The sequence below is a fragment of the Pelodiscus sinensis genome, chromosome 2, assembly GCF_049634645.1.
Source record: "Pelodiscus sinensis isolate JC-2024 chromosome 2, ASM4963464v1, whole genome shotgun sequence".
Lineage (NCBI taxonomy): Eukaryota > Metazoa > Chordata > Testudines > Trionychidae > Pelodiscus > Pelodiscus sinensis.
In genome coordinates this window covers 191613114-191626097 of record NC_134712.1, presented here as the reverse complement: position 1 = coordinate 191626097, position 12984 = coordinate 191613114, and the positions used below count along the sequence as shown (strand labels likewise).

At 43.5% G+C, this 12984-nt stretch overlaps 1 long non-coding RNA gene across 1 annotated transcript; it reads left to right on the top strand.

The window, feature by feature from the left end:
- Positions 1–10545: 10545 nt before the first annotated feature.
- Positions 10546–11866, top strand: LOC142826827 (uncharacterized). The gene is made up of 2 exons (XR_012901084.1): positions 10546–10915; positions 11705–11866. It is a non-coding gene; the product is annotated as an uncharacterized LOC142826827 (long non-coding RNA).
- Positions 11867–12984: the final 1118 nt, after the last annotated feature.

The following is a 12984-nucleotide window of genomic DNA, read 5'->3' as shown; positions in this document are numbered from 1 at the left end:
AGGAGCAAGCATCACTAAGCAACCTCTCCCACCGCGCGCGCTCTCTCTCGCTCTGTGTGTGTGTGCGCACCGCTCTCTCTCTCTCTCTGTGTATGCGCACACGCGCTTACACCTATATTAATCTTGGAAATAACTCATTGCTTTTTCCCCAGTTATTAAATCTTTGGTTACTTTACCCTAGGATCACAGACTTGCAGGACTGGAAGGGACTTCAAGAGGTCTGCTAGTCCGGTCTTCTGCACTCCAGGCAGGACTGAGGACAGGTCTTCGCTATTGAGGACAAGTGGATCTAAGCTATGCAATATGAGATACTTCAATAGCCTAACTCAAACTGACGTAACTTAGATCTACTTACAGCGGGACCCACACTGCACTGGATTGACAGAAGACATTCTCCCATCGACTCTTCTTACTCAGCTTGTTATCATGGAGTACTCGAGTCAACAAGAGAGTGATCTGTGGTCAATGTAGTAGGTCTTCTTTAGACCTCACTAAATTGACACCCCCCCCCCCAGTGGATCAATCACCACAGCAGCAATACACCCCATAGCAGAGACATACCCTGAGTGTTATCTATACCAACCCAGCAAGTGTTTGTCTAACTCGCTCTTAAAAACATCCAGTGATGGAAATTCCACAGCCTCCGAAGGCAATTTATTCCAGTGCTTGACACCCTGACAGTTAGGAAAAACTTCCTAATGTCCAACCTAAATCCTTGCTGCAATTTAAGACCATTGCTTCTTTTAGAATTGGATATAGGCATTGTCTTTAGTCTGAGAGCTGGGGTGCAACTGACTTGAGCTAAGAGACTGGCCCTCTGTGATTGGGATTAACCTGGATATTATTCTGATTTGTGGTGTAAGGGACTGCCTACCATACAGGCTGGAGAGGGAAGATGGCCCAGAGTCCCCAAAGGGGCCCAAAATATCCACAGTGAGGCCATTACTGTGCCTGTGGAGTTCAAACTTGTTATTGGGTAGGTAAAATCTAAGTATAGGGAACATATAACCAATGTGAAGGTCAGCACCCAGTCATGTGCCACTCTATGCAGCATGTCACCAAATATCTCTCTCAGAGAGCAGTCCCTGCTCCCTACCACTGCACTCACTTGGGTTTTCCATAGCAGAAGTGGAGTGCTAGTTTTAAATCTACTAGGAGCTTCAAAAGAGTTGCTAGAGTACAGGTTGAACCACTCTAGATCAGCACTATCTGGTCCGGCAATACGCATGGTTTGGCACAACTTTAGTTGTGGGTGCCCACTTATCAGGGGTCTGGCCAAGTTTCCCATGGTCTCAAAGTTTGTTTGTAGCCACTAGTCCTGGCTCTCAGCATTCTGTGATGTTATTTAGCTCTAATTTACCCCTGTTTTCTAAGAGCCCAGTAAACAGTGGAAGTGTTGGTAATGCTGCTAGACAATAAATTATCTCCTGTGGTTTGTCAAATTCTCCAGTTCGGCACTGATCAGGTCCCGAGGGAGCCAGACTAGCGAGGTTCGACCTGTAAAAGCAATGAATGAGCATGTTTCTACCCTAAATCACCATCAGTATGAGTGGCACTGGCCTCTTACCATTACAACTCCCCCATCCCTGGCAAATAAAGATTGGAACAGCTTTGTGCCACTGCTCACTGTTCCCAGGTGGACTTTTCATTAGCAGAGACAACCTGCATCTGCTTTATAGACTAGCAAAAACCAGGTGTGCATCCGATCCATTGTACTTGTGCAAGTAGGAGTCCTGACTTCTCAGCATTAAATTGCTAAGTGGTTTTGGATGGCAGGAGCAACTGCGAAATATAAGTAGCATGACACAATAACCAGGAGCTGGTTTTATAAAAAGCACTTTGCTTACTCAGTGGCCTAGATTCAGTCTGAAAAGAAAAGTCCTATTTCCATGTCACAGGACTCCTGAAAAATGGCTGCTTTGTGGTCTCCTGCAAAATGGAAGAGAAGCAATTTATTTTTCTGACATGCGTTCTCACACTGGACTCCCACGCAGGCAGTCACCTTGTGAGAATTGCAGTATTAATGGGGTTCTCCAGCTAAATGGTGATGCTGCCTAGCTTAAACTTTCCCTGGGTGAAATATTAATTTTTAATGCCAATACACATCTGCTCTCACATTGTGCACTCAAGATATTATGTAGTTCAGATCAGACACTGTGAGGAAAAAATACCTCTTATCTCACCTTTGTACAAATTCTGCCATGGAAGTAACATAAGCATAAAATAGATGGCCTAAATGTGAGAGAAAATCATTTTCATTATCCGGTTCAGAACCTCAGCCAAATATTGGCATTGTTGACCTACAAAGAAAGTGTAAATATATTAATTTTTAAATTGATGCCAAGCAAATACTGATTTTATTATTCAGTTTATTCATGCTAAATGGTTTCTGGAGACCTGATTATGAAACAGGTGCAAGCTAGTCCAAAACAACATGTTCTGCAAACAGTGATAGTGAAAGGGCATTGTATTTGAGTTTATAACCCTTATTAATAAATATCCAGTCCCCAGAACAGCCGAAAGCAGACCAAAGTAGTGCACAGTGATTCATTGCCAAGAATTAACAAGAGAAAACTTAAGAACAGTAAAAGACTAGCTGCAGTTCAGATTCCAAAGGAGGGCTGGAAAATCACCACCTCCTGAGACAGAGTTATGCAAGGGTAGAGAAATGAGAAGGATGCATGAAGAAGCTGTTTGTTATCCTGTAGCAATTATAAGGACTCCAGAGGCCTCCATGAACAACAAAATGATTCTTAATAGTTACCTTTTATATGTTCCTCCTGGATTTAGTTGATTTCCATTATATATAACTAGAAGATTTACCCAGCACTGCTTGGGTCTTTAACTCAATTAATTTGTGCTTGTCTTAATGTAAATCATTGCTCTTGGATGGGGCTGGAAATGAGGGGTTCAGTCTGCAGGCTGCCCTGGGGACAAAGGACAACCCCAGCCTCCCGCACTGCAGCAGCTTAGGGCCGGGTGAGAAGTATCCCTCCATGGCCACTGCAGCTCCAGTGGGCACAGATGGGGGGGAAGGGTGCATGCCCCTGGCTAGAGCAGGTCCAGGTTCATCTGCCTCCTGCACCCCCTAAACAGAATGAGGAATGCAGCAAACTGTGCACGTCCCCTTTGCTCCTTGATGAAGGGGAACAGCCAGCGATGTTTCTGTACAAATTGAGGGGGGCAGTTTCAGCCCCTCCTCCCTCCCTCAAGAGTGCCTGGGAGGTGGGAGGCTTAAGGCTGTGGCAGTCCCCAGACAGCTCCTTTCACCTGCCTAGTGATTCGGTCTCTTTTCTGTATGGTTTTATGAGAAACAACCCCAATCCAGGTACATCCCATTTTCCTGGCACAACCAAACCCTGACCTTGCTTATGATAAGAGGAAGCCATAGATTGAATCTGGTTGCCCTAGCTCTTACTGCTTAGAAGGAACTCTTGAACAGATGGTCTCTCCGTGCTCCTGTCTAACTCTCTCAAATATATAGAAGAAAATACAACCACTCAACATTTTCAAAGCTGAATCCTGCTCCCATTGAACAACAAAAAACCATTGGCTTCAATATTCCAAGAGTTCCATGGGAAGTGAAGGACACAGGACTGAGTCCAACAGTAGATTTCCTAGCTGTTTGTCTTACATTTGAATTCTCCAAACAATGACACTTCTATCCCTTCCCCAGGGATTATTCCACAGCTGAATGCAGCTCATTGTCTATATTCTTTTTCCACTATGCAGCCTACATTTTCTTGATTTAATTTCAGCCGGTTCCTATTTATACCATATTGGGCCACCTTACACAAATTCTCTCTCCTCCTTATGTTTACAGCTTTGCCAATTTGCAGAATTTTGTTCCTCCCCTAACAGAATCCATCTGTAAATGTTCAATTTTTATCTCTTCAGAAACTTCCATCCACTGATCAGTTTTACTGGTGAAAATCCCACCTGTCATGGTCCACGCCCACTGGTGTTTCAGATTACTTCCCCCCAGATGGGCTCTCTTGCATTTTTCTAAATTGAGTTTCATTTTGTTGTTTTCTACCTGTCGTTTAAAACTCACTAAGTCCTTTTGGTTTTGTCCCCTGCTGTCAGTGTATTCACAGCATTTCTCACAACTCCTCTGCTCCACGAGGGAAGACTACATCAGCTGAATATTGCATATATTCCAGCATACTAGAGATTCCTACAGAAGAAAGATTTAGACCCATATTGGTTGGGGCAGGAGAGGGTGAAATCAAGAGAACTACACTCTCTATCAATGGCCCACATGGATTCCTTAGAAAAGCTAAACCAGCCCCTGGCTTATATTTGACAGACTAATCCATCCTAGTTCCTGCTTGCTCCTCTACACCAATAACTCAATAAGAGACATCAACATATAGGCTATGTCTAAACTGCAGGCTTCTTGTGCAAGAACTGTTTTGTGTAAGAGTTCTTGTGCAAAAGGCCTTCCACAAGAGCATGTCCACGCTGCCATGTGCTTTTGCACAAGAGATGTGCTTTAGCACGAGAGCATCCATGGCAGTGTGGACGCTCTCTTGCACAAGAAAGTGCCGATGGCCATTTTAGCCAAAGGGGTTTCTTGCGCAAGAAAATCATGTTGCCTGTCTACACTGCCTTCTTGTGCAAGAGGACTTATTTCTCATGGGGAGAGGAATAACTCTTCCAGAAGAAGAATAACTCTTCCAGAAGAAGTCCTGTTTTCTGACGCTGTAGTGTAAATTTACTTGTGCAAGAATACGCATGCAGTGTAGACACCCAGCAAGTTTTTGCACAAGAACAACTGTTCTTGCACAAAAAGCCTGAGGCACAGACATAGCCCCCAAGCTTTCAGAGAATATGATTTACCATAAAAATATTGGGCAATATCCTGAGACACTCAGCTTCTATAGAAATGTTCTCATACTACAATGATGAAGCCAGATAAGTTCCCAAATGAAAATGCAGGCTCTTGCTTGATTTCTATTACATTCTTCAAATGTCTTTTGGTGTTCCCCCGGCAATGACCTTTTCAATCCACACTGGAGTAAGACAGGAAATCTTCCTTAGCATTCATACATCAACTTGATCCCTTATGAAAGGGAGTTCATGTAACCCTTTTCTGCTTAAGAGGAGCTTCTGTCTGTGAATTCAGTTAATCAGATGTTCAAAGATTCAGAACACGTTCAATTTGCAAGAGACTTTGATCTGAATAAAATGCAGTTTTCTTTCCTGTTAAGTTTCCTCTCCAACATGGAGGATGCACTTATCTCTAAGTCAAGCTACCAAGCCACAACTTTTTCAAAAAAAACCTGAAAAAGAAATGCCAACCAGTAGCCATGGAGAGAACTTGACCCATCTGTCAGTTCTAACTGAACTATAAGGACTTCTTGCTTCACTCAGTCCTCACAGTGCTACCAATCAAAAGCCCTGTAATGAATCTTTTACCTCACTGTTCCATCCACCAGGTCAACATTCTAATGGCACTGCAAGATTTATCTGTGCTCCGAGAACAAGGTTTATCTGTGCTCAGAGTCTAGGTAGACTTCTGACGTTTTGGGATGCTATTAGTGGCTTCATGTTTTCGGTCTATAGGCGTGAGCAGGTTTTTATATACATCTCCTCACATTTGATTTCTGAGGTAGTATGGCCAGAGGATAGGAGGATATATTTTAAGTTTTGCAGTTTGTTTCTTTTTGCAGTTTATACAGTACTTGTGTCAGATTAATTCCCCCCATGAGGCCTGAACCATCAGAGTGTAGGGTTTTCATTTGAGATAAATGAGCCAGATTCTTCCTTAGGCAGCCCCATAGCAACAATGCAAATTATACCAGCTTTCATCCCTAAATTCCCCAATGCAATTTACACACTACGCTTTAGAGAAGGGAGTTATTTTTAAAAGAAATGCAGGCATGTTCTTGGGTACTTACAATTTCTGCTGCCCTGCATGAAGTAACTAGGATGAAGGACAAATGCAAAGGACTTCACTTATGAAAGAACAATTAGTTGTACATGTACAAAAAGGGAAATGATTGTCTCAGGAGAACTGCAAAAAGGAATCTAGGAGTCATAGTAGATAGCAAGCTAAATATGAGTCAAGAGAACAACACTGTTGCCAAAAAAGCAAACCTTCCAGCATATATTAGCAAGAATGTTGCGAGCAAGACATGAGAAGTAATTCTACTGCTCTACTTCTGTGCTGATAAGGGCTCAACTGGAGTACTGTGTCCAGTTCTGGGTGACACTTTTCAGGAAAGATGTGGACAAACTGGAGACAGTCCAGAGAAGAGCAAAAAAATGATTAAAGGTCTAGAAAACATGACCTATGACAGAATATTGAAAAAACTGGATTTAAGTCTGGAAAAGAAGACTAAAAGTACATAACAGTTTTCAAGTACATAAAAGTTTATTATAAGGAAGAGGGGAGAACATTGTTCTCCTTTACCTCCATGAATAGGATAAGAAGTAATGGACTTAAATTGCAGCAAGTGAGGTTTAGGGTAGACATTGATGGGGGGGTGGGACTTTGTCTGGGTGGTTGAGCACTGGAATAAAATTGCTTAAGAAGGTTGTAAGAGGGTTCTAAGAGCAGGTTAGACAAATGCCTACCAAGGATGACCCAGGTGGTGCTTGGTCCTTTCATTAGTCCAAGGGACTGAACCAGTAGATCTCTCAAAGTCCCTTGCAGTTCTGTTTCTATGATTGTACAGTATCTGACTCAGTCATCCATTTGAGGTTTTCAGTTATGAAATTTCCTGAGTTGAGACAGTAGATGTCTGATTTGCATAATCCCTGTATAGGTTGTTGATCAATAACCTGTATAGTGAACATGGAGGTACCTGTGAACTGATTGGCTACTGTGCTCAAAATTTCAAGTTGTTCATTAGAAACTAAGATTCTGCCTCAGCTTCTCTAAAAAGTAATGAGGGAAAAAGAAAACCCAGAGGAAGGTTCCTATTCATCCTGGGAGGAGAGGCCCATTTTACACTAATTACACACCTCTGAAGCCTCCACATCATAGACCCCATCTCTGTATAAAAGTGTGGGCTGAACTTGTCATCAGTGTGCTTATTCGGTGCTGAAGCTGTGATGAACTTATACCACAGCGAACATGCTCGGCTGTGGGGCTGAAAGATTGCTCTTGCTAGAGCCCGGGTTAGAGTTAAGTTTAGCAGAGTTCTTCCTATTAGGGTTTGTTATTGTTTTAAAATGTTTTCTCTAACACTTTTACCTAAAATAATAAAGTAGGGTTGCTTCAAAAATGGCAGAGTGACTTATATCTGCAGCAATTACTCTGTTATCAGCCTCTGAAAAGAAAACAGTCATTTTAGGAAGACTTTGCTGGCAATAACACAGTGAAGGCAGAGAACTGTTCGGCTTGGAGCTACACTAGTCAGAAGGGAATAAGATGTGGGTCCTCACTCAACAGAGGCAACAGATGAGGAGGTACAGGCCAGAGACTCTCTCTCTTGCTAGAAAGCTCAGGGGTGATGCAAGTGTGGTGGCCCAGAATTAAGAAAGTAGGCAGGTCTACCCTCGCTGGAAATCACATCTTCTTGCTGCTACACAGATACAGCCTTAGACAAGCCCCACAACTTTGGCAAGCATAAGTAGAAGTTCCCACTAAATGGGGGAATCTGGAGTCTCTTGAGGGGTTTGCCTAGGAGGCTTTGGGAGGCACAGATAGGCAGGCATTTGTCATGGAGCTGCGTGACTAGGGAGCAGGCAGCCACACCAGGTGCTTCTGGGCAAGGTGGGGAGGTAGTTCCATGCTCCTGGAAGGGGCAGAGGGTTGGGAAGAAGGGGCAAGGCCAGAGTAGCAAGCACACCACACTAGCGCCCCACACGCACACACAGAGTACTGCCTGGAGCATGGCGCACTCTCCCCCAGCCCCTAGGGCTGCCTACAGTGTGCCTCATGGCATTCTGGTGGCCATGTATGGGGCCTGGGGCTCCAGGCCACTGCCAAAGTAGCAGCAGCAACCAGGAACCCTTTAGAATCACTAGGCCCTGGGGCAATTGCTCCCTGTGCCCTCCAGTTGATAGGTCTGTGTGTGATAGGAGGTAAGAGAGGCCCAGGGAAACTGAGGCTTTTTTGGGTGACAGCTGTAAGCAGCCTGAGGATGGCAGTGGCTGCAATGAAAGAATCCAAGTGAGGAAATTTCAAAGGTTCAGTCAGAAAAGTGCATGGAATTTCAATGATTATTGTAGTGATATATTAAAATCTAATGACCTCATCTGAGACTGAGCGACCATGGAACTAGGCAAGAGTTTACAATCTGAACAGAGAAGATAGGCAAACGATTCAAGGAGAAACTCAGACAGAGAGAGGTCTTCTCACCCAACAAGTCAATGTCAGAAACAGAAACCAGGTCTCGTGGCCCAGCACCCCCATCCACTAACACCCCTCCCTTCAAGCTTTGATAAGCATTTAAATGTCAAGCTGAATCTGTGAATCTTTCACTTAATACTGTATTTATGCAGGTATAGACATCTTACTGATCTGTAGATCACCGAGTACACAATTCCCTATTTTATTTTATTTTATTTTGTGGTGTCTGCTGTGCCTGATTTTGTACTTGTGGTTCCAAATGAGGTGTGTGCTTGACTGGTCAGTTCATAACTTTGAGGTTATACTGTACATTAAAGAATGAATGTGATAGCTCCTACTTCTCCCCAACCAATTTGCACATTTCCTGAAGAGACTTCAGAATTCTATTATCCGCCAAAACACCTGCTGCCAACCTGCGTGCAGCAAAACAAGGAAAAAGTGAAGCAGTATCAAAATACGCTGACTAAACTACAGACAAATCAGCAGTTTGTTTTTCTTTCAAAATACAAGAGAGCAAGCATACAGGTAAAAATCAAACATGATATATGGTTACACAGCAATGAATACCTGTAGAAATAAGTAATGAAATAGGCTCACCAACAAATTTCTCTTCAATACATTTCGATCTAAACAGCCCACAACTTTAAAAAAAAATAGCTGACTTATTCAGAGCACCTTTCCAGGACTGGGCCCTCTACATGTAAGCTAAGCCGGGGGATGCCTCTTTTGAGATTCCCACCACACCTTAGGTGTGAACTAGGCTCAGGGCAGTGTCAGATCTTGCACACATCCACTGGCATAAACTTCGGTGCTTAGGGGATCTAGGCACCTAGAAGGCTAGCCGACTACTGAGCAGGGGGATTGTGAATGTCAGTCATGTCTCAGTGTTGGATTTAGGTGTCTAAAGAGGTACGTAAACATCAACATCTTTTAATGAATCTAACCCCGGTCTCTATACAAGCCATTGAGTGCTAACTAGAGCTAAAGAACTGCAGAGTTGCAAGCATCTGTAGGTGATGCCGAGTCGGCTATCCCAGAAAGTGTTAACTACAGAGAGCATGTAGACTTGGACAGGAATCCCTGTGTCAGAAAGGAGGCAGAGAGGGGAGGGGAAAGCTGCTGGGAACTGTAGCCTGTATCAGGCAGAGGAATTACTTGATTTTGGTATTTTTCTTACATTTTTGTTTACCCAATAAATTACGCCTGAGGCCAGAGTCTGAAACAGGGTCTGGCATGGCATCAATCCTTCCCTGTGCCACTGAGTTAGCTGACTGGATTGGCACTTCATTTGTGTCTATTTTGAAAGATAACTATGCTCTGCAAGATGCTTCTCACACACACACACACACACACACACACACACACACACACACACACACACACACACACACACACACACACAGAGCTGGGCCAATGCCATCCTGAAAATAACTCCCCTCACTTCAGTTCAATTACCTGAAGGATGATTTAAAGTCTTCAATCCAGATTTCTGGATCTCCTCCAACCAGAATCACAGGCTCTGTGGTTACTTTAAGGCAGCTGTACAAAGATGCTAGAAATGGGCCAAGAAACTACTCCACCTATGTTAGAACACCCCAGTAAAACCACAGTTGTCACAGGGAAATCCTAATAATCTCTGCAAGACCTGGACCTGAATGGCCCAGGCACAGGATTGAGGGAAAGCTACACCTTCATTTCAATCCCTTTTGTGACATTTGAACTTGTTACTGAGCCTCCCTGCTTCAGATGGACCATCCTTACAAAAGATGTTATGAAGATTAGTTAAAATTTAGAAGTCGCTTCTCTTGTCCTTCCTTTTGAAATCCAGCTTTCAAGTCCCTGCCTGTATCACAGATCAGGTCTCCCTTCACCTTTCCTCTCCCAGCTATCAGTGATGCTGCCTTGATTCCCCTTCTTTGTTCTTTTCTCATAAACACAGTCACCTCCTCATTCTGGGAATGCCAAACTGCCTGCCAGACCGTCTCCTCCACATTCAACTCTTTCCTCAAACTGTGCTTGGGCCAGCTCAGCTATGGTAAATGACATCATGGAAATGTAACGAGAGAGGCATAATCCCTCTAGATGCTCATACTTCTTAAAGTGTGACCTCATGATTTTATTGTGACATTTGTCGTCCTTCTGGTATATTCCTCTAGCATGTAGGCATCCCAGCAGCTGTTGTAGCCTCCTTGTGCTAGACCCGATACAAATACAGTAAAACAGCTCCTCCCCACGGAGCATATACTGTAAATACATAAAACAAAATGGAGACAGAAGGAACACAGATAAAAGCACTTCCCTAAGGTCCCACAGCAGTTCTGTGGCACTCAGTAGAGCCCAATTCACCTTCATCCTATGCTCTAGTCCAGGGCTACTCAACACTGGCCTACAAGGGGCCCACAGCCTGTTCATTTCCGGTGCATGGTGCAGTTTGTGTTTATGCAGGGCTCAACACACGGCCCATGGGTGGGATCCTTTGAACACTGCCTCCACTAGGAACATGCTCCACAACAGCGAGGAGTCTCCCAGATGGGGTGAGCACTGAAAGATGCAAGCGGACGGGCTGGCTGGAACAGACGGGTAAAGGATGTTGACATTTCTTGTCCCCAGGTAGGTGGTGTCAGGAGCACCGGGGCATTGTGGGAAGTGCTGGCTGCTTAACCTTGTGGGCAGAGCCTGAGAGGTGCTGACCGGCCACGCTTGGGTCCGACCCTGCAGGTTAAAGCTTAATCTTTGTATTGATGCACATCAGTGTGAAAGAAGCTATTTGCATGCACATTCACCCACACTTAAGTTGTGGCTCTCAGCATGTGCTGTGAATATCGTGGCCCCGGGGCTTCCAAAGTTGAGTAGCCCTGCTCTAGTCATTGGTACACATTCCCTTTTGAATAACTTAGACCCTTCTTTGTTATGCCATGTCAAATCTAGAGTGTGTACCCTTCAGCACCTCTTAATTATTTTGTGCCATACCTAGCCAGGATTCCCCAAACCTCATAGATGAGCAGAGTGTTAATCAACCACCCTTGGCAATATATTCATTTAAATGCAGAATGAAAAATCATGTGTGCTAGTCGATTAGGAAGGCTTTTCCACACAGAGCATTCAGAAATCCAACATTTCAACAGAGTCAAGAGCAAATGTCACTGGAAGGAGATTCCAATATCAAGGTACCTTACTGCATTTTAGATACATCAGACACAGCAATGTGATTTTGAACACTTCCTGTCTTCCCTGACTCAGAATCAGGTTTTGTCCAATAATCTTAGAAGCACCTGCTATTTTCTTTGCAGGGGTTTATTGTAAATTATGGCACCGGGTTACTTAAAAGGCATTAGATTTGTTCCATCTAATTACTGTTTGTGGTGGTAGCTGAATAAAGCTCCTTTTCTTTATTTACAGACTATGCAGAAAATACTCAGATCTCAATTACATCCCATGCACAGAACAAAAGGAGCCCCATTTATGCCGGTATTTTCCCATCTGCAATTGAGCTTAACTCCAGGAAGTTTATCAATGAAGGAGCTCTGAATAGAGTAACATGTCTTTTGTGACACTTGACAATGTTTACTGTGAAAGGATTATTTGTTGTTATGAATGATGTGTTCATTATTTACCGTCTGCGTTCTGCCTTTGTACATCCTTAGTGCTTTATTACAGAGTAAGTGTTGCAGAAAGTATATTTAGCATGCTTCTGAGGAGATAAGTAGGCAGATGAAATGTGATGGCAAGTTTGCAAGTAGAACAGAGTGAAAACAAATCCTCCTAGGCACCACAGTAGGGGTGGGTGGGTTATTTATAACGTTAGCAGTGCGGTAAGTTCCTGCCATATGGTGGTTGTAATGCATCCCTCCACTACCCTGAAACTTTCTGATGGGAGAGAAGAACCTCAGTGAGTGGTACTCCCCTTAGCTACTGCCTGTCACACTAATCTCTGCTCAGCAGCACATGGTTCAGAACAGTCAAAGACTGCAGCAGCCTTCCTTTTCCCCACAAGCAATTGTTCTTTGTTGAGCAAAGAAATACCTCCCACTATTTAGCCCATGATTTCACCTCTCTGCTTGGCTAATAATTAGTTACTAAAATAACCTCCAAATATGGCGTTGTGCTTTGTTTTGGGAAACTGAGGGCAGTAGTTTAAGGGTTTTTTTTTTATTATTTTGATTTCCTTTATTCTGTAAAGCATAAGCAATCAGGTAAAAGCCATGATCACATTTTAATCTTTCTGCTTAGAACTATATTTCTCTTCCAACCGCAAGTTTGGGGCCTCTTCGCCTGGCACAGAAGGATTCTACTTTCTCATGAGCGGAGAACGCCTGAGCATGGGAATTTGCAGCTGGCATAGAATCAGTACCGCTAACTCTGTCTCCCTTCTGTCCTAGAACAAGAGCTGGGCAAATAATGGATTCTCCAGATCACTGGCAATTTTGGGGGGAGGAAGGAGGAAGAAGAATTGATTCTAGCTGAATCAACATTTTTTCAGAATTTTTAGCATAACAAGAGTTTGGCCCAAAATTAATTTTGTCCAACAAAATGTTTTAATCACTTCAAAATATTTTTCTTTGGGCATTTTTAACCTTTTTAATAACAATCAAGGAAATGAAGAATTAGGTGTTGGACTCATAAAACAGACTGCAGAGGGGTAGCAGCTGCTAACCCTCCAACAAGCAGCCGACTGGTTA